The sequence below is a fragment of the Scyliorhinus canicula genome, chromosome 17 (assembly GCF_902713615.1).
Source record: "Scyliorhinus canicula chromosome 17, sScyCan1.1, whole genome shotgun sequence".
Classification (NCBI taxonomy): Eukaryota; Metazoa; Chordata; class Chondrichthyes; order Carcharhiniformes; family Scyliorhinidae; genus Scyliorhinus; species Scyliorhinus canicula.
In genome coordinates, this window is record NC_052162.1 from 74,956,336 (window position 1) to 74,976,997 (window position 20,662).

The window sequence follows — 20,662 nt, forward strand, 5'->3', positions numbered from 1 at the left end:
GTCCAGGCCCCTGATTACCTGTGAATGTTGGAAAAGAAGATTAACTGGGAAACCCATGAATCTTGCAGGTGTATATTCTATCACTGAGTGAGGTAAAGAATGCGAGTGAATTTATCCACTTATGTAAACATCTCCGCTGTCAATTTGCAACTCAGCAACGTGTTTCCAAATGGACCAGCCCTTTAGTTCAGACAAATAATGATTGGTGGAAAATTCCAAGATGCATTTATTATGGGGGAGGGGAAATTAATTAGCAGAAAGTGATATAAAACGTAGTATCAAGACTTTGATATCAATGATAAGAAATTAATTTTTTCATTGCAATATTTCTTTATGTTGTCTGGGGCTCTGAATTCCCATGATCATAACGCAATAATTTCAGATGCTGGAATGCCATAACAATATATTTTTTTAAATTTAGAGTGCCCAATTAATTTTTTCCAATTAAGGGACAATTTAACGTGGCCAATCCACCTACCCTACACATCTTTGGGCTGTGGGGCAAAACCGACCCAAACATGGGCAAGTGTGCAAACTCCACACGGACAGTCACCCAGAGCCGGGATCGAACCTGGGACCTCGGCACCGTGAGACAGCAGGGCTAGCCCACTGCGCCACCGTGCTGCCCTTATATCAGTGTTATTGAGCCATTGCATTAAAGGAACAGAAAGATGTTCAACTAACTGTTCACCATGCATACAAAGGTGCCAATCCTGTCACTGCCAGAAGTGTGAATAATGATGCATATTTGACGACAAATGCACAAAGCATGCCAGCTGTAAACTTTAGTACAACAGCAGAAAAATAAATAGCTGCAGCAAAAGGTTTGCTTATAGCATTAAGAAGTTAATTCACGTTTATCTTGTGAATGTTTATTCAATGTTGTGTTATTTAAACATATAAAAGCTGTATTAATTATTTGTTCTGTTTATGAAATCCCCATACCCTTTGGAAACGACGATCATCACTGGTCAGCTTCACGCGTATGTGGAAAACAGTGCTTTGTGTAGGTAAGCCGTAGTGTTAAAGCAGAGATCAAATTTCTTTGAATGACACCTGGGATTTGAGATTGAACTCCCACTGCTTAACTGTGCAGTGAATATATCTTGTTTAAATATTTCACAACGTAATAATGAGGACAGACTATTATTGTGTCCCAAAACAGTAATACTAATTCTCCAGACTGTAAAAAACACAGTCCGTTTGCCAGATATGTTATAGCTCACAGCAGTTTGCTTTAATCTCTGCCAATCTCTGTATTTGGAATGGCACCATATAGGGAGAAGACATTTTGCCTCCGATTAAATAAACATCGACACACAGGAAACAACTTAGAATTAGAAATCTATGGAGTTGGGTATAATAAATAGCAGAAATAAAGTTGCAGAAGTGTCACTCATCCTACAATTTAAGTTATGATTAAAATGCTGAATTATTGGCTTCATGAAACATTGAAGTATTACTGGACGATTTAATGAAGCTCATAATATTATTGAAAGTTCCTACCTACGGGTGCAGGGGGATGCATGCAATTGCACCTTAGCTATACCAATATAGAAGAGTATTTATGGATACCTGCAAGATGCAATAATATTGTTTCCCAATCATTGCATAAATAAGAATCATAAAATGGTGTTAAACAGTTCCCTTTTGTTCCTCGGGGGACTGAATTTTACAAATTTTACAGACGGAGAGACGGGCATGTTTTGCTCACGGCCCCTCCACGGTAGGAAATGTGGTTGCCAGCCAACCAACTTGTAAAATGGCCGCCCTGCAGTAAGAATAGACAGGAGTCATTGTGGGACTTGCGTCTCTCAGGGGAATGACGTCCCACCCACAAGAGCTGCCGATTTGCTGGCAGCTTAGTTCCAGTAGTGGCTGCTGCTGCGGCTACATGCAGTCCAGAGAATATCTATGGTGACCAGACTTGAAGGTAATTCCAGAGGTCTTGGTCAGGGAGGAACAGGGGACCCTATGGATCGGGATGAGGGGTGTCAGGTTTTGGAGGACAGGAGGGCAGTCACAAAGGGTTGGGGTGGGGAGGTTACATCTTAAGGGATGGGGGGTGCCCCATGATGGGCAACTGGTACCGCCTAAAGAAGGTACACCTTCAGCCTTTTCACCTGAGATAGCGAATTGGGGGCTGGCATGCCTCATTCAGCATTCCCAATATTATTCTGGTGGATTGGAAGCTATCTATAAATTAGTCACTTAAGGGCCTCAATAGGTTTAAGGATAGGCAAGCTGGCTATTTTACCTGGCTACATACCTTACCTGGCCACCATATTATGACGGACAGCTTTGTGTGGGAAGCAGTAGGCTAGTCATCTTCCTGGGGGGGGGGGGGGGACTAAAAAAAACCCTCTCGATTTTCTTGTAAGCCTATCTTCCTAATGTAGTTCTGATCAGCAAAAAAGCCGATCAAGTGCTTGTTCTTCAAGTTGAAATTCCAATCCCACTGAGGGATTTTACAAGTTTTTTTGGTTAATCGTTTCTAGAAAAAGATGCAGTTGCCTCATGTGAAGCAGCAGGGAAAATAACACCTGGGGCTGAATTCTCCGTTGGTGAAACTAAGTGTCCACGACAGCAAAACTGGCGCCGCACTTGGACCGATTCTGCCACCGTCAAGGGTTTAGCACAGGTGCCACGTGGAAGATAATCGATTCCAATGTGAAACGGTGTGGGATTCAGCGGGTTAGCACTTGACACTCAGGAGGCCGATAAGCTGTATATACACACTCCCCACACACACACTCAACCCAAACAACAAGGTGGCAGCGAGAAGAGCGGCACCCCGTTTCACATACCCCGAGCTGGAGACCCTCCTGGACGGGGTGGAGTAGAGACAGGCCACCCTAGCCCAGGAAGGAGGCTGCCAGCCGCTGGCGTTCACCGTGCCGAGGTGCAGGTGGCAGAGGACGTCAGCTTCTCCAGCAACATCTTCCGGACCGACCAGGAGTGACGTAAAACCCCACCCCCAGGAAAAGGCCGCCCATAACCGCCAGGAGTGGGAGATTGGAACTGGAGGGGGACTGATGGACCTGCGGCCCCTCACCGTGGCTGAGCAGAGGGCCCTGGATGTGGCCCAGAGGAATGGAAAGTCACCGGGGTGGATATTGGCTGGGAAGTGAGGAAGTGAGGCCCTGCTGAGTTGCGGTTCCCCATGCCGCATGTGTCAAGCCCCTAAAACCACACCCATACCACCCTCACCCAACCCTCACCCCACCCCACCCTTACCCTCATCCCACCCTCACCCTCACCCCCACCTTAATCCCCATACTACCCTCACCCCCACACCACCCCCACCCTCACCCTTACTCCCACACCACCTTCACCCCACCCTCACCCTGCCCTCAGCTGCAAGCTCACCCCTACACAACCCTCACCTCCACCCTCAGCCTCACCCCCACCACCCCCACTCCCCCCCCCCCCCCACCCCAGCCCCCAGTCTAATCTTGCTTCTTGTCTTGTGTCTTGTGGAGCCTCCTGGAGATGGGCGGGTCCTTCGGAATCCCCCGCCTCCAGCCAGTGCCACAGCCTGAGCCCCGCCATGTGTTGGCCAGCGATGAGGAGGGCAGCATGGACAGCAACTCTCAACAAGAGACCCAAGGTACCCGGAGTTCGATTCCGGGATGACACAAATTTCCCGTCACAGCTGTCTCCAACACCCTCCACCATTCCAAAGACACTCACCACGGTTAGGCACTTCAGTGAAATCGCTTCTGGGGAAATATCTGGTGCGCACCACACAGGTGATCCAGTACTTCAGGTGACGGTAGTAACTCCTGAGATGTCGGATGATTAGAAGGTGGGCTGATTCCAGGAACCAGCTGCCGTCCATTTGGGTTTCGGGCTTCCGGAATGAACAGTCCCATTGATTGTGGAGATGCAGTCGCAGAGCCAGGGACCTCACGAGGGATTGTCAGTGAGCATCCACTACCTGCAGGTACATTTGGAGGAGTCCAACCACGTGCAGGAGCAGGAGGTAATGCCAGTCATGTGAAACACCCAGGTCAACACCAAGCGGGTGGCTTCCGAGGTTGAGGCCTTGGGGGTGTCTGTTTTGGCTGTGGATCAGCATGCCCAAGGCCTTCGGCATTCTGTGCAGGCGCTGACTGAGGCCCAGGACAGGGTACACGCCTCACAGGTAGTCATGTGCCAGAGCCACCAGGAAATTGCAGCAGCGCACCTGATCGTGTTCCAGTCACAGCAGGCCATGGTTGGGAAAGTCGGCCGCATTGCCTCGGTACTGGCCAATGTGGCACAGACACAGAGAGGGGTGGTCCAGTCCCAGAGGGAGATGGCGCAGTCACTGTCTGATGTGACACAGACCCAAAAGGTGATGGCACAGTCAATGGGTGATATGGCACAGTCCCAGACGGAGATGGTGCACAACCTGTGCTCCATGGCCACGAACATGCAAACACTGGTCGAGACCAGAGTGGGCCTCCAGAACTTGCAGCACCAGGTGGTGGGGAGCCTTAGGGGATATCTCCTCTCACACCCCTGTCCCATGGATTAGCCCAGGGTACATCGGCACCCCAAAAGAGGAGGAGGTGATAGGGACTGTGCCGATGATTCCCACAGGTGAGGTGCCGGAACACTGCAGCACCTTGGACTCCTCCCTCTCCAGTCTCTGTCGCATCTGGTGTTGCAATGGGCAGAACAGGGCAGCACCATGCCACCTGAACTGCGGCCAAGCCCATCCATGCCCGGTCGCCCAGAAGACGGCTGACAACGGGGACCCAGGTAACAGGTTTGGAATCACAGCAGGCCGCCTCCACTCCTGCTGTACAATCTGGGGATCCACCTAGATGTAGCGTTTGGGCCCTAAGGCCAGAAAGCTTGACACCAGTTAAGTTGGCATGGGTGCAGGACACAATTTAGTCACAGGGACTAGGGCACGTATCTGTAAATATTTGTGCTCATTAAACACCTGTTCACACTGTTACAAACTGCCTCGGTGCTTAGTCAGATTGGGGGGTAGGGGATGGGCTAGTCAGGTCTGGCCAGAGATGGGGTGTAGGGGGAGTGTCATGTGAGAGTACCTTTAAAGAATGGGTGTTTAAGAAATTTACCTTTAAGAAATGGGTGTTGGGCAGCACGGCGGCACAGTGGTTAGCATTGTTGCCTACGGCGCTGAGGACCTGGGTTCAAATCCCGGCCCTGGGTCACTGTCCGTGTGGAGTTTGCACATTCTCCCCGTGTCTGCGTGGGTTTCGCCCCCACAACCCAAAAGATGTGCAGGATAGGTGGATTAGCCACACTAAATTGCCCCTTAATTGGAAAAAATTATTGGGTATGCTAAATTTACAAAAAAAAAAGAAATGGGAGTTTATCAGTAATGTCAGAGTGTGGGTGGAGCTGGGCTGTCTGTCAGCTTTTTACTTTTGTTTTAGGCTGTTTGCTGCAGAGGGTGTTTTAGTTTCGTTTTCAGAGCTGGATAGCTGCAGTCACAGCCAGAAGGTGTATTAGAGTCTCGCTCTATAATCTAAAAACTGTAAATAGATCCTTTGGTGATTTAAAACTAATAACTGCTCTCAGTAGTGACTTTCACCTGATCTGCTTCTGTTTAAAGGTTTTTTTTAAGTCTTCTGGATGTTAAAAGGACAGCTTAAGGATTACTTAGTGTTGTATTCTTTGGGGGTTATATTTGAACTTGAGTGCATAGATTAACATTGTTTTGCTTTAAAAAATACTTTTCCATTTCTGCTGTCCACACCAGTAAAGTGGGTTGTGTGTTCCCCATACCACAATCTATTAAACGTTGTGGGTCAGGTAAACTCCATGATACACTTTGGGGTTCTCTAAACCTTGGCCCATAACAGGAGGGAAATGGACTGACGTTGAGGGTCACCTGGGCTCCCTACCTTCCAACCACTACGGTCCCCACTACTGTCACCCAGGGATCCAATGGCACCTGTAATTGATAATATGGAAAGATGTGTCATTTGAAACATGGAAGACTGGCAATATCTGGTGTAAGAGAAACATGAGAGGATACAGGGAAAGATCCCACGAAGGGTTAACAGCAGCTGCCAGGAGAGGATTGTAAAATGCAGATGGCCTTGGTCAAACAGGCTTAGCAAACAAAACAAACAGGATTTTTGTATGAAGCAAAAGACAATGGCTCACACCTTCATTTAAATTAACCATCTTAGTAAGCACCTGGAAAAGCATGGATGAGGGTTTCAGTTGAGTTAGAGATAAATGTAAACCATTCAAGTTATAACCAAGTGGATTTTTAGCATATGCTAAAAGCAATGATTCACACCTTCATTGAAGTAAAATCAGCAGATAGAAAAGAATGACTATGGAGGCAAATATATAGGTGTGAAATTCAGCTAACACCAAGTAAATTAAAGAAAATTGGAGACCATCAGTCTACGAGAAACATAATTTAAAGCCAAAATCAAAGTCAAAATTATGAGCTGGGGACACAATTGGAAAATAAAACTATAGAAATGACAGGAACCAAAGTTCACACCTCTATTGAAACCAAAGCATTTTTGAATATCACAAAGGAACTTTGAATATCACAAAGGAAACAATGTAATCAGAGACCTGAGAGGTGAGGTCATGTCAAAATGAATACTTAGTTGTGTTAGAAAAAATTAGATTAAAGGTACCTTTTTCAATCCAAGTGAAATAAAAGTTACTTTACAATAAAGTCATAAAAATTTAATAACTGTTAGAAAGAGAATACAAACCCAGAGACCAGTGCAGGAACTACTGGAACCAGAGGGAGAGAGAGGGGGGCAGAGAAGGAACAAGAGAAGCAAGCAGAGTCAGCTGACAGTCAGCTCAGTCATGGGAAAGGGACAGAGCCAAGTGGCCAAGCAAAAACAGCTGATACATCTAAGGAAGACCAGAATTTAAAGAGGAGGCAGAGTCAGCGCAGAGACAACCAGAAGAGCCAACTCTCACAGCTCGGTACATGGGAAAGATAGGACATAGCAACCAAGCTCAACAGTGAATACATCTAAAGAAGACCAGACTTTAAAGAAGATTGATTGTCAAGGTGGGCCTGAAGGTCCCTGCAACCAACCAGAAGGATTCAGAAGCAAGATCTTTTAACCTTTCTGTAAAGACAGTGATTGCAGCTTTTAAAAGAAAAAATATAATAATAAAATAACTTAAAAGTTTTAACCTGAAACAGTGGTTATTCCAAAGTCTACTTTACTTACTTAGCAATGCGGGACCCAGGATCGATGCTACTACGTGGTAAGTAGATGAAATCTTCTCTGTAGGTATGGGTTATACTGGGGGATAACTTGAAAACATAGTTTGACCTGAATAGCACCCACCGAAGCCTGCATAGGAGTCTGGAGTGAGAATCCCTGTTCACCATTTAGAATGTCGGCCCTTTTTGGTATAGGGGGAATTCTAAGAATAGTGGTGAGTTTTTAACAACACACTCTGTGATCGAATGGCCAGCTTGCATGCAGGGATAACCCAAGTGGATGGTGGAAAGTGCTACTGTGGGTAGGAGTCAGACATTTGTCATATGATGCGGAGCACCAGAGCTCATCACAGAGCGGGTTGTCATCATCCTCCATCCTTCGGACCAGACCCGGTTTTACTGGCAACCCAGGGCCTGCACCTTTTGGTACAGCAGGTGTGTATCCCAGAGGGGAGGTAGCCGGGGGAGAGGCTGGGATGGAATGGGGATGTAGCGTCCGTGCCCCTGGCCAGTTCCCCCCACTATCCTCATTCGGTGAACCCGGGGCCGATCAGAGCATCCCGTGAGCGTTGGCCTGGCGCAAATGTTGTGTGTGGCCTCCCTTGCCTGCCTAAGCCCCATGTCCTGTCCATCCCCTCCCTCTCCCACATCTTCCTCGTTGGAAGAGGACTGGTGATCATCCTCCTCCTCCAGCATTTTGCCCCTATGCTGTGCGATTTGTGGAAGACGCAGCAGGCTGCCACGATGCATGTGACTCTCTCAGCTTCATACTGGAGGGCCCCTCCAGGCACCTGAACCACAGCGATCACGCCCCTGGTTGCTGCATGGGTGTCATTGTGGCGGGTTTCCGCATCGGTCCGTGGTCTCTGGATAGGCGTGACGACTGTAGCGGATACCCATGTTGCCCAGGAGCTAACCCCCAGCTGGGGGGGGGGGAGCATCTTGCACACAACAGGCATCGTCGGGTAGGGAGGCACGGTGGCGCAGTGGTCAGCACTGCTACCTCACGCCGCCAAGGTCCAAGGTTCGATCCCAGTTCTGGATCACTGTCCGTGTGGAGTTTGCACATTCTCCCCATGTCTGCGTAGGTCTCACCCCCACAACCCAAAAAGATGCGCAGGATAGGTGGATTGGTCACGTTAAATTGCCCCTTAATCAGAATAAATAATAATTAGATACTCAAAATTTTATTTTAAAAAGGAATCGTCAAGTGTGCCAGGATGCAGGCATCATGCACACTGCCTGGGTATTGGGCGCAGACGTGCTTGATGCGCAGAGATAGTCATAATCAGCTGCACCTTCACTGAGTGGAATCTCTTCTGGTTTGTGTAGAGTGGCCTGTCATCTGCAGGTGCTCGTAAAAGGATATGCATCCCATTGATCACCCCCTGAACCCAGGACATCCCGTTGATGGCGGTGAACCCCGCTGCCCGGGCATCCTGGTGGGCTTGGTCCACATTGAAATGGATGTATTGTGCTGACTGGGCATATAGGATCTCCGTGACGGCATGGATGCACCTCTCCACCAAGATCTGTGAGATCCTGGGCAGGTCCCCACTCGGCGCCTGAAAGGTTCCTGTGGTGGAAAGGTTCAGGGCAAACATCACGTTGAGACGGCCACCGAGAGCAGGTGCCCTCCCCCATTTCCCCATGGTGGCAGATGCACCATGATCAGGCAGACATGTCGCACTATCCACCTGCTCAGCCAGAGCCTTCGTTGACATGCCCGATCCAGCAGGTTCTTGAATGATAGGTGCTGCCGGTACACACGAGGCCTCATGCTGCACTTCATTTGCACCTCCTCCTCGGCCTGTTGGGCATTCAACTCTCCGTCCTGGGCGGCTAGCCCCAGTTACGCTGGGGCAGACTCCGCTGCTGCAGTTTCCTCTTTGAGCAGCGGAAGCTCGTACAACCGCAATGCATCCCCTAGGACTGCAGTGACAAGAAGGAAGGTCACTATTGCTGGTTGAATTCCAATATCCATTGTCTGCAGGGGGTGAAAGACCGACATGTTTGCATGATGCATACCCCTGTGCCCAACCAGGTCCAACGGGCGACATGGTGGTCCCAGTTCGCACTGTGGGCTCTGACCCCACATGTTCCGCCCCCCCCCCCCCCCCTCCATCCCGCTCCCCTGAGAACCATGGGGACTCTGGCCGTGCTACCCGTCCCTGCTGCTAGGAGTACCGTCGGCTGCCAATGACCTTGTCAAGTGTACTTTCCAGTTCGGCGTCCCCTTAGGGGCTACAGTGGGATTTGCCCTGGGTGGGCCACCTGATCCCCACCGGTAGACGGTGCCGGTAAGGTGGTGGGGGGGTTTGGCGGAGTGTGGAGTGCCGGGATGGGGAGTTGGGGACACCCAAATGGCTGATGTCACGCTGATGTCAAGCTGCAGTACCAGGGGCCAAGGTGGGTGGTCAGTGGGGTGCACAGCAAGGTGGCTGCCACGCAGGTGTCGCAACGGCGGTCCATACCTGGGCACCACCCCAGTCCTGTGCGGGGTCGGCCCGGCCACACGGAAGTTCCCCCGTCACTGCCGGAACACATTGATGCCGATGTCGAGGCAACGGAGAATTGGGATTTAGCATCAAATCGGCGCCCACCGCGATTTCGGTGTCGAAACCGATTCTCCGTCCAATCTCATTTCCCGTCTCAGGTAAATTATGCAATGAAACATCTTTCGGAAGTTTAGGAAAATATCAGAAAATACTGTTAAATTTGTCAGACTACAAATATAAGAGCAGAAGCACCTTAAATGTCCAATGGTTGTTGGGATCATTCAGAAGATTTTGTGACGTACAGATTATCTTTTGATGTATAACCCTGATCCTCAGATCTCTGCCTGATGTAATTAAACAGTAAATGACATTGAGACAATAATGTTTTAAAATGAAAGTCTGTTCAGGAGGTTTGAATCTGAACTTCATATAAATTCTAAACAAGAAGCTTAAATCATTTAAATCTGTTAAGAAAGTGCAAATTCTACCGGGGCAACAGACTTGAGAGTATATGAAATGTATTAAAATGTTCTTTAAGACAGTTAAGGATTTATGTTCCTCTGTCCTCTTTACTTGTTATATTAGATAACAAGTCTGTGTTAATTTTCTGTTTATATTACTTGTGATCAACCACTATTAATTGCTTTAAAAAAGCACAGTCAGGAATTTAATATGAAAAAATACCACACAGAGAAGATGAAACCTTTGGGTTTGATAGGATATTGTGTTTTGATTTAAATGGTTTAAAAAAATAAACTCAAGTTCCTTGCTGTTGCCATGAGGTGTTTTAGCTCTATTAAGGGAAGCAGGGAAAGGAAGGATATTTTGAATTAGGGCGACAAAGTACAAATCAGCCTTCCTTACAAAGGATATGAATTTGAATGATCGCATTGAGCCATTAAGGCTGCTTTATCTCAAAACGAAAGCATTCTCAAATTCTCAGAAATTCTTGCCACCTGCTGTGGGTTTAACTTTGTTTTTAAATATTTTAATCCTAAAATTCAAGAGGTTTGAAAATGGAGAATGTGGGAGTTTTAAGATGTTTGAAACATAAAAAGGTTTGAAAAGCAGTTTCTGACCTTTTGGGATTATCTGCATTCTGACAATGACAGCACTTGCTCCAATGTTAGAGAGGAATACACTGATAACGTAACTCCCTGAATTTGCAGACTGCTTTTTAATTTGTTCAGTGTATAACTGTTTGATGAATAGTATGGCCTATATCCTAAATTTAGACAAGACAATCTTAACTTTGTACTTTGCATTGGTGGTTCAGTGGTAGAATTCTCGCCTGCCACGCGGGAGGCCCGGGTTCGATTCCCGGCCAATGCATCGCACCCCTTTTTGGGGCAGCACGGTAGCATTGTGGATAGCACAATCGCTTCACAGCTCCAGGGTCCCAGGTTCGATTCCGGCTTGGGTCACTGTCTCTGCAGAGTCTGCACATCCTCCCCGTTTGTGCGTGGGTTTCCTCCGGGTGCTCCGGTTTCCTCCCACAGTCACAAAGATGTGCAGGTTAGGTGGATTGGCCATGATAAATTGCCCTTAGTGTCCAAAATTGCCCTTAGTGTTGGGTGGGGTTACTGAGTTATGGGGATAGGGTGGAGGTGTTCACCTTGGGTAGGGTGCTCTTTCCAAGAGCCGCTGCAGACTCGATGGGCCGAACGGCCTCCTTCTGCACTGTAAATTCTATTATAATCTATTAACAGAAATTGGAAACATTTGTTTTTAATTTTCACAGTTCGGCAGATAAAGTGCGATTGCTCATTTGGAATGAGTTTTCCCAGAATGTGGTGGTGGGCTTGGAGGCAGGGGGCAAGGAGCTATCAGGGAATTACATGGCATGTTTCTCTGGCACATCTCTGCAGCCAAGGAGCTTTCCCAAAGGGTAGGCTGTGGAGCAGATTGGCTGCACACTCCACGGAAACCACAGTCAATTAAGATTGTCAAGGCCCCGATTAGGGGGTAGTTATCAACATTGCTGACATTTTGGTGGAGGTAGAGTGGTCCCCTGCTGAATGAAAAGGTCTCCAGCTCAATTCAGCAACCTAAGAATGGCATCAGAGCCAGAGGCTCCATGGCCCAGTGATGGGGGCGAGGCCAGGAACTGGACCATTTTCCCCTCTGGTCCCAAGGGCCCAACAACTTTGGTAAGCTTTTATTTACTTTCACGCTTCTGAGGTTGCCTCCATGTTGAGGCACCTGCATAATATCCAAACAGCTTCAGCCGACCCATCTCTCCCAGTGGGACTGCCGAGTCTGCAGAGCTGCTGACCCTCTGATCGTTCCAGCAACATTGGGAGTCCGCTCACCATCCTTAATTGCATAGTGAGCATGGAGGCAGACAATTAGCAGGCTGTCTCCCGGACGACTGTGTCGTTGGTTTCGCTAATGGTTGGTGTGGGTTCGGGACACCCATTTTGTCCTCCATTGAGGAAAACCCAGCCCCTTGTTTCCTAAAATTGACTTTTACATCTCATGTAATTGTAGCATGCAGCATTGAGTGATTCTCAGTAAAAATACTAAGTATGCGTTCCCAAATGCTGACATTCTTGTGTTCAGAACATACACTAGATTCATTTGGTGTCTCGAGGAGCACTTGCATTAAGTCATTGGCCGGGGAGGTGAGTAACAGAACACAACACAAGTATTAAGAGTAGGTATAGGCTATTTGGATAGGAGGCGGCCACTTGAGCCTGATCCACTATTTGATAAGATCAGGACTGATCTGATTGTGGCCTCAACTGCACTTCTTTGCCTCACTTTGTCGATCAAAAATATAATTCAGCCTTGAGTATATAATTTTTTGTCATTTTTTTTTCCAATGAAGGGGCAATTTAGCATGGCAAATCCACCTACCCTGCACATCTTTGGGTGTGGGTGTAAGACCCACGCAGACACGGGAGAATGTGAAAACTCTACACGGACAGTGACCCGGGGCTGGGATCGAACCTGATATCCTCGGCACTGTGTGGCAGCAATGCTAACCACTGCGCCACCATGCTGCCCCTGCCATGCATATATTCAATGATCCAGCCTCTATTGCTCTATGGGACAGAAGTCCCCGGCAAAAGAAAAAAACACCTCCTCACCTCAAATTTAAATAGCAGACCCCAAACTTTAAAATGTGTGCCCTAGTTCCAGCTTCCCCCGCAAGAGGAAACATCTCATTAAGTCCCCTCAGAATTTTCAATGTATCAATAAGATTGTTTTGTTATCTGTAAGGCAGGTAATCTGTGCTACTCAACTCAGTTACAGTAGAGGCTTTGGAAGAAGGCTCAAAGTTGTCCAGAAGTTTTACAGAAGGTTTATTGAGCAACACAACTTAAATAACTGCGTGAGTTCTTACTTTAAGAACTGTACTAGTAGAAAGGTTACAACTTTTTTATGCTCTACAACTAGGCCTGACCACACTAGCAGCCCTGAGCTAAATCTCCCATCAGCCCCTTCTCTAAATACCCATGTAAAGATCACTACAAAGATCACTTCTTATTCTTCTAAACTCTAATAAATATAGACCCAACCTGCTTGAACCGTTCCTCGCAAACTAATCCCTACATCCTAGGAATCAATTGAGTAAATATTCTCTGAACTGTTTTAAAGAGATAAAGATTTGTTATTTATATCTTTTGCTGGTCAGTATTATGCTTAATGCTTAAACCAGTAGAATCTCAATAAATAGTTTGTGCATATCTGGTAATAGCTATTCTTGGTTCATTGTTTTAAGTATTACTTAAGCTTTCAGTGGAGGGGCCAAGCAATAATTACTGTTATCATTTCATAGATAATTAATTGGAAATATATTCCATGAAACCTGCACAAAGTAAAAACAGACTAAATTATTTTTCAGTTTTTGCTAATAGCATCACACACACCTGCCATTTAATGGCATCACCATTGCTGAATCCCCCACTATCAGCATCCTGGGGGTTACCAATGACCAGGAACTGAACAGGATTAGCCATATAAACTGTCAGAACAGGTCAAAGGCTAGGAATCTTATGGCAAGTAACTCATCTCCTGACCTCCCAAAGCCTGTCCGCTATCTATAAGACATAAGACAGGAGTGTGATGGAATATTCTCCACTTGCCTGGATGAGTGCAGCTCCAACAACACTCAAGAAGCTTGACACCACCAAGCACAACACAGCCCACTTAATTGCTACCCTTTCCACAAACATTCAATCCCTCCTTCACTGACAATCAGTGGCAGCCGTGTGTACCATCTGCAAGGTGCACTGCAGTAACTCACCAAGTTTCCTCGACAGCAGTTTCCAAACCCACAACTACTACCATCTAGAAGGACAAGAGTAGCAAATACCTGAACACCTCCACCTGGAAGTTCCCCTCCAAGTTACTCACCATCCTGACTTGGAAATATAACGGCATTCCTTCACTGTCACTGGGGCAACATCCTGGAGCTCCCCTCTAATAGCCCAGTGGGTGCACTTCACCTTCAGGGACAGCAGCAATTCAAAAAGGTGGCTCACTATCACCTTCTGAAGGGCAACTAGGGATGGGGAATAAATTCTAGCTTAGCCAGCGACGCCCATATCCCGTAAAAATAAATTTAAAAACCACACACACGAACGTTCTATGCTGTCAGTAAGTCTATATTTGTATTGGCTACTCTGTGTGTTAACAGTTTAGTTCAAAAATGCATGATCACCTCCGTGACACTCAGAGCATGTAAAAGGTTCATAAATAAAGGAAAAGGTATTTGTAGTATTATCCCCATTTTTTTCATCTGTCCTGAAATTTTGTTGAGGAATATTCATCGAGTCATCACATTTTTATGCAGAATGTAACAGGTTTCTGTTTGTGATTGATCAAGCGCACAATCCAATTGCAATGCTGTACCTGGAAGTCAGCTCATCGTGGCACAGCAAAGCCGGGAGACTCAGCTCCTGGGATCTACCCTGCTCGCAAGATCTAAGGCGATCTCATGAGATGTAAATCCTGTCCATTGTGGGCGGGATCATGTTTTGGCAAATCTGTGTATTAGAGGGAGAAAGCCTGACTTTGATGTATAGATTCCCAAGTTTGTTGAGCTTTGGGATATATCTCCTTCACCTCAGAGACCTCGGGCGAGCGCTGTTTGGTACTGGTCTCCACAAACTGGTACCAGATGGAATGGCACTCATGGGAATCTCCAGGGGATCGGAGACCTTCAGCTACATTCCCTTTGGGCAGGGTGGTACTGTCGGCCATGGGTTCCGCTCTGAGGTCCCTTATACAACGCAAGTCGTGTTGTGTAGCCACCTCGCACTCACGTGGCTAAATGCACTCGCTATGGGACTTTGTTCCCAATTAGTTGAATTGCACCCTAGGTAAAAAACTGCAGGCAGCAGATATGACGAGAGTGATTATTGAATCTACCTGAAGGTGGACCTGAAAATAGCAAAATCCTATGGACTGTATTTCTTGTCCTGAGTAATTTAAGTTCAATTTGGTGTCTTCATTTCACAAAGGCTTGCTATAAATACTGCCTCTTTGCTGCAACAATCTTGGAAAGGCTGCAAGTATTTTCTCTTCCTGCATTATTGTATAATTAAGCTGAAACACTGCTCCTTTCTTAGAAACATAAAGGTTTGCAGCAAGGGAGGCCATTTGATGTATCTGCAGACAGTTCAGCGAAATATATAAGAATAAGGGATGATTTCAACTACTCCAAGACATATTGGGACAAGGGATGATTTCAACTACTCCGAGACAGATTGGGACATGGGCAATACATTTAGTCTAAGTGTGGAAATACCTTTCAGAACGTAGGTGTGATTCCTTCTACGATCAATAAGTTTCCAGTCCACCAATAATTAGCAATGTTTGATTTAGATCTGGTCGATAAAGTGGAGCAAATGACTTATGTGGGAATCGAAGAATTGAGAAATATTGACCACTCAGAATACAATTGAGGCAAAAAATGGAAAACGAAAGTGAAAAGTCAAAATTAAGGATACTTGATTGGAGAAAGGTAAAATGTATTGAGTTTTTGAAGGTTATGCGGCCTAAATTAACTGGACAAATAGGTTGATGGATCCACAGGGAAAAATTTCAAATGCGCAAGGTAGAGCATAGGAAATAAATATGCTCCAATAAGGTGAAAAGGTATAGAGTTTGGTGGATAAATAGAGATACTTATACTAAAATGAATTTTAAAGGGGAGACATGTTATGAAGCAAGGAGCTTAACTTTGCACTTCAGTGGATAGTTTGGTGGTGTAAAACGTGTGATAACAAATCACCTGTCTGTTGCACATCCTGTTTGATTTTGCTTTCCATTATCTTTTAAGAGTTATCTCTGGAATCCATTTCATCTGCATATCGGCTGGCGAAATTTAAATGAAGCCCAACGATTAAAATGATTGGCTGTGCACTGTATTACCTGGACATGCGGCCCAAGCTTCATCCAGGAGCTAAAATTTATTTTTATATGCCGACTGGGCTACTCTAATAATTCAGGGGTTCTCTACTTTGTCTCTCTCAAGTGCTCCTCTGCATGCTCACCCATCCTCATCGTATTTTAGACTCGCGGCCTGAACTGTCCAGTTTGGGAGGTCACACGTGAAGATTATGGCGTGGACATTTCATGGGCAGGTTTCTCGTTTCCCTTCAGTCATTTTTATGGGAGATCAGTCAAACTGTCACAGTAGTACTGGTATGTGCTAATCTTTTTTTTAAAAATTTAGATTACCCAATTATTTTTTCTATTAAGGGGCAATTTAGCGTGGCCAATCCACCTACTCTGCACATTTTTGGGTTGTGGGGGCGAAACCCACGCAGACACGGGGAGAATGTGCAAACTCCACACGGACAGTGACCCAGAGCCGGGATCGAACCTGGGACCTCAGCGCCGTGAGGCGGTTGTGCTAACCACTAGGCCACCGTGCTGCCCTTGGTATGTGCTAATCTGACCCTGGAATTTTGCTAATGTTAGGGCTCATTCATGGGGAGGGTTGAAGGTTCCTCTTGTCCCCATCTGCCAGGGAGGAATGTCAGGGCTAAACAATGCAACCACAGTAGGATGCACAAAGGAGTATGATGAGAATTTGTTTTAATTGAAAAAAAGTAATTACCAGCTTGAAAATGTAACTTAATGTAGAAATAGATAAAATAATAATGAAGAATAACAACATAGTGGGTTACCATAAATGACTTAAGAAAATTGAGTTTTCAGGTCTTATCATTTAATAAGGTATTTTTTATAATCTATCTTGGCTAGGTATGTGGTTGTTGCTGCTGCTAACTGCAAATCCCAATTAATTTCCTTTGGTTCTCTGATGATTTGAAATTGATTTTAGGAGAGGTACGTTCGAATGCAAAATATCTAGCTTTGTTTTGGATAAAGTGAAAGATCCTTGCATTTCAAGTGCACATCTATTTACAGGATATAGTCAAGGACTGTTCAGATTAACATGCTTTTCAAGTACATTGACAGAAGCCAGAAGTCTGTAATGAGATAATGCCTCGACAGGCAAATCTTTGTATTGACTGGCACCGCCTAACCTTTCGAGCAGATCAGAAGGTCACTTCACAGAATTTTTTTGTGCTTTGATAATTCCACAGAATCAACCCCACACTTACTTCATGAATTGTGTACTGTGTCCCACTGAAACTTCTCTGTATCTCACTCGAGTTCAATTCCATGAGGAATAAAAATAATAATTTAAGATGACCATGGCAAAGAGATAATTTTATTAAACAAGTTCCTTGAAATTCTTGATAATTGTCCAAAAATCTTGACAAAAAAGTTATATAAGTAGCTATAATTTCAACACTGTCAGGTACGATAAGCTGTCAGTCTGAAATGCTGAGCAACTGAAAGAAATTATATTGTTCTTATAAAAGTCTCAAAATTCTGTGCACACAGATTATTATTGAAGTGCATCTATTCTATGTTCAGAGCACCAGAGGACATAGGGGCAGAAGTAGGCCATTCGGCCCATTGAGTTTGCTCTGCTATTCAATTAGATCATGACTGATCTGATGTGTTAATCCTCAACTCCACTTTCCCACTTTATTCCATTAACCCTTGGTTCCCTTATTGATTAAAAATCTGTCTATCTCAACCTGGAACATCCTTAACGACCCAGCCTCTACAGCTCTCTGCGGAAAAGAATGCACTACCACCTGAGAGAAGAAATTATTTCTCATCTCTTACTTAAGTTGGAGACCCCTTAGCCAGGATTCTCCGACTCAGCGCCGGATCGGAGAATCCCCAGGGGGACGTGAGCATCACGCCCCACCGCCAGCTTCCCCATTCTCCGGCGGCAGTTCTCGGATGCCCGCGGGATTCCCATCGCACCGGTCGGGGCCCCCCCCCCCGGCGATTCTCCAGGCCCCGATGGGCCGAGTGGCTGACGAGTTTGGCCGAGTCCCACCGGCGTGGGTTACTCAAGGCCCCACACGGCGGGACCTGGAAGGTGAGTATGCCGAGGCCTTCCTGGAGGGGAGGTGTGGGGGGGGGGGGATCAGACCCCGTGGGGGGCCCCACGGTGGCCTGGCCCACAATCGGGGCCTACCGATCGGCGGGCTGGTTCCGTGGGGACCTATTTTACTCTGCGGCGGGCCCCTGTGGGGCTCCACCATATTGCCCGGGGGGCCGGCACAGAAAAGGGAACCCCAGCACATGCACGGAAATACACCGGCTTTGATGCGCATGCACGGAAATACGCCGGCCGTTCCGCGCACGTGTGGAATCACGTCAGCCATTACGTGCATGCGCAAACTCGCGCCGGCCATTCCGCGCTGGCTGGAGTTGCGGGGACCACTCCGGTGCCAACCTAGCCCCCTAGGAAGGGGATCATTCCCCATTATCGGGGACCATTGATGCCGGAGTGGTTGGCGCCGCTTTTCACGGCGGCGTGGGGATATAGCCCCATTATTGGAGGATCCCGCCCCTTATCCTGAGATTATACCCTCTGGTCCTAGACTCTGCCAACAAGGGTAAACAATCTCATAGCATCTCGTTCATGATGCCCCCTGAGAATTTTATATTGCTCAAATGTCTTCCAATGAGTTCAGGCCCAACCGACTTAACCTCTCCTCATAAGAAAATCTCTCCATTCCCAGGGTCAACCTAGAGCAGTGTTTTTCAAACTTATTTTTCCGGGATCCACTTTTGCCAACCGGCCAACCTTTGGCACCCACGGTAGCTGACCTTTGGGACCCATGCCGACTGACCTTTGCAACCTTTGCCGGCCGACCTTCATGACCCATACCAGTGATCTTTGCAACACACTATTTTCAGTTAATGCAACAGGTGAACCTGCATGTTTCTCATAATTTGCCTTGCTTTATCATTCAATGTTACATTTCTGCTTAGGACTTCAGTTGATGATTTAAGTTCTTACTGCATCCTTTGAAAAAAAATCAAGAGGTTTGTCCTCAAAATCACCATGCTTTGTCTTCAAATGCCTTTGAAATTTTGAGTGTTTTAAACAATTAACAAAGTCATACCTCATCTGTATACTGCTTTGTTCCGGATTTCAGTTTCTTCTTAGTCAGCTGTTCACCAGAGGCCCTGGACCTCTGTTTACAGCTCACACCAGCACTGCTGTGTCCTGCCATGGACTCTCCTGTGCAGCTCTCTCCAACAGACTTGGTTGAGAGATCCTGGCCGGTTTGTGCCTCTGGCTCTCTCTTCCTTATAACAAAACGGTATATCTTCAGTTCTTCACAGTCCTGTTGCCTTGCTTGCTCGCAGCTTGAAAATGAAGGAATCTCTCCCCCATGATTTTGTGTCAAAATCATGGATGCACAGGGCATGTGATGTCAGTGTATGTGCCGGGCACATGACCTGCTCTCTGACACCGCTTTTGGTGGGAAGGCAGCATCGTTCACAATTAAAAGCCGGTCGTGGCCGGCATTCTCAACTTAAAAGCTGGTCGTGGCCGACATTTTTAAAAGCCAGTTGAGGCCGATGAGCGCTTCTCCCTCAATTGGGAATGCCATGATCGATCGCTCTGCAACTCTCCCACAACCACCCGCTTGTTGCGACCCACAATCTGGAAAACCCTGACCCAGTGAACCTTCCCTGGTCTGTCTCCAATGCCTATATATCTTTCCTCAGATAAGCTACTGTTATGCACAAAGTGTAACAGCCTCTTTTGTACTTCAAGATGAAACAAACCCAGCATGTGTAATGAATAACCAGACAATCTGTATTTGATGGTGTTGTTTGAGGAAAGAATATTCCCTTGGGAGAATACCTTTGTGGCCAGAAATGTCCAGTCCAGTCTGTGGTGGCCATCGTCGTGGGTGGGATGGAAGGTTCGATTCTGGGCAGAGATGTCCGGTTCCACAATGACGGGATCGAAAAATCCCAGGCTCCTGTTTTCCCATTTTCACTTGGGATTCCTTTCATCCACCAGAATAAGCAGCCAGAGGTTTAGTTTAATGTGCCATCGAAAGGGTGACACCTCCAGCAATGCAATGCCCCCCCCCCCCCCCCCCCCCACACACACACCCCCGCCCCGCCCCGCTCTTTCTGCACTGAAGCAGTAGCTTCTAATCTGAACTGCTAATGGGTGTATGTTAAGTAGTTACTGATCCAAGAGAGCAATTGACAACAACTGATCCAGGCGAGAATGGTAGCAAATGATCTCGGGAAGAGAGCGAAAGTAACAGTGCCAGAGGGTTACACAATTAACTGTGATCACTATTACAGTCCTGACTGCTTCTTTCATCAAACAACAACTCAGCAACAAACTGAATACCCTCTGATCTGCAGACAGCAGCAGATAATAAAGTCAGTTTGAAAATGAAATGAAAATGAAAATTGCTTATTGTCACGAGTAGGCTTCAATGAAGTTACTGTGAAAAGCCCCTAGTCGCCACATTCCGGCGCCTGTCTGGGGAGGCTGGTACGGGAATCGAACCATGCTGCTGGCCTGCTTGGTCTGCTTTAAAAGCCAGCGATTTAGCCCAGTGAGCTAAACCAGCCCCTCAAGTGTTAGATGAGTTTTGTTCATCATTTGATG

General features: G+C 46.7%; 1 non-coding gene across 1 annotated transcript; it reads left to right on the forward strand.

Annotated features, from left to right (window-relative positions):
* Positions 1-10,942: 10,942 nt before the first annotated feature.
* trnag-gcc lies at positions 10,943-11,013 on the forward strand. Its single transcript has one exon. It is a non-coding gene; the product is annotated as a tRNA-Gly (tRNA).
* The last annotated feature ends 9,649 nt before the right edge of the window (positions 11,014-20,662 follow it).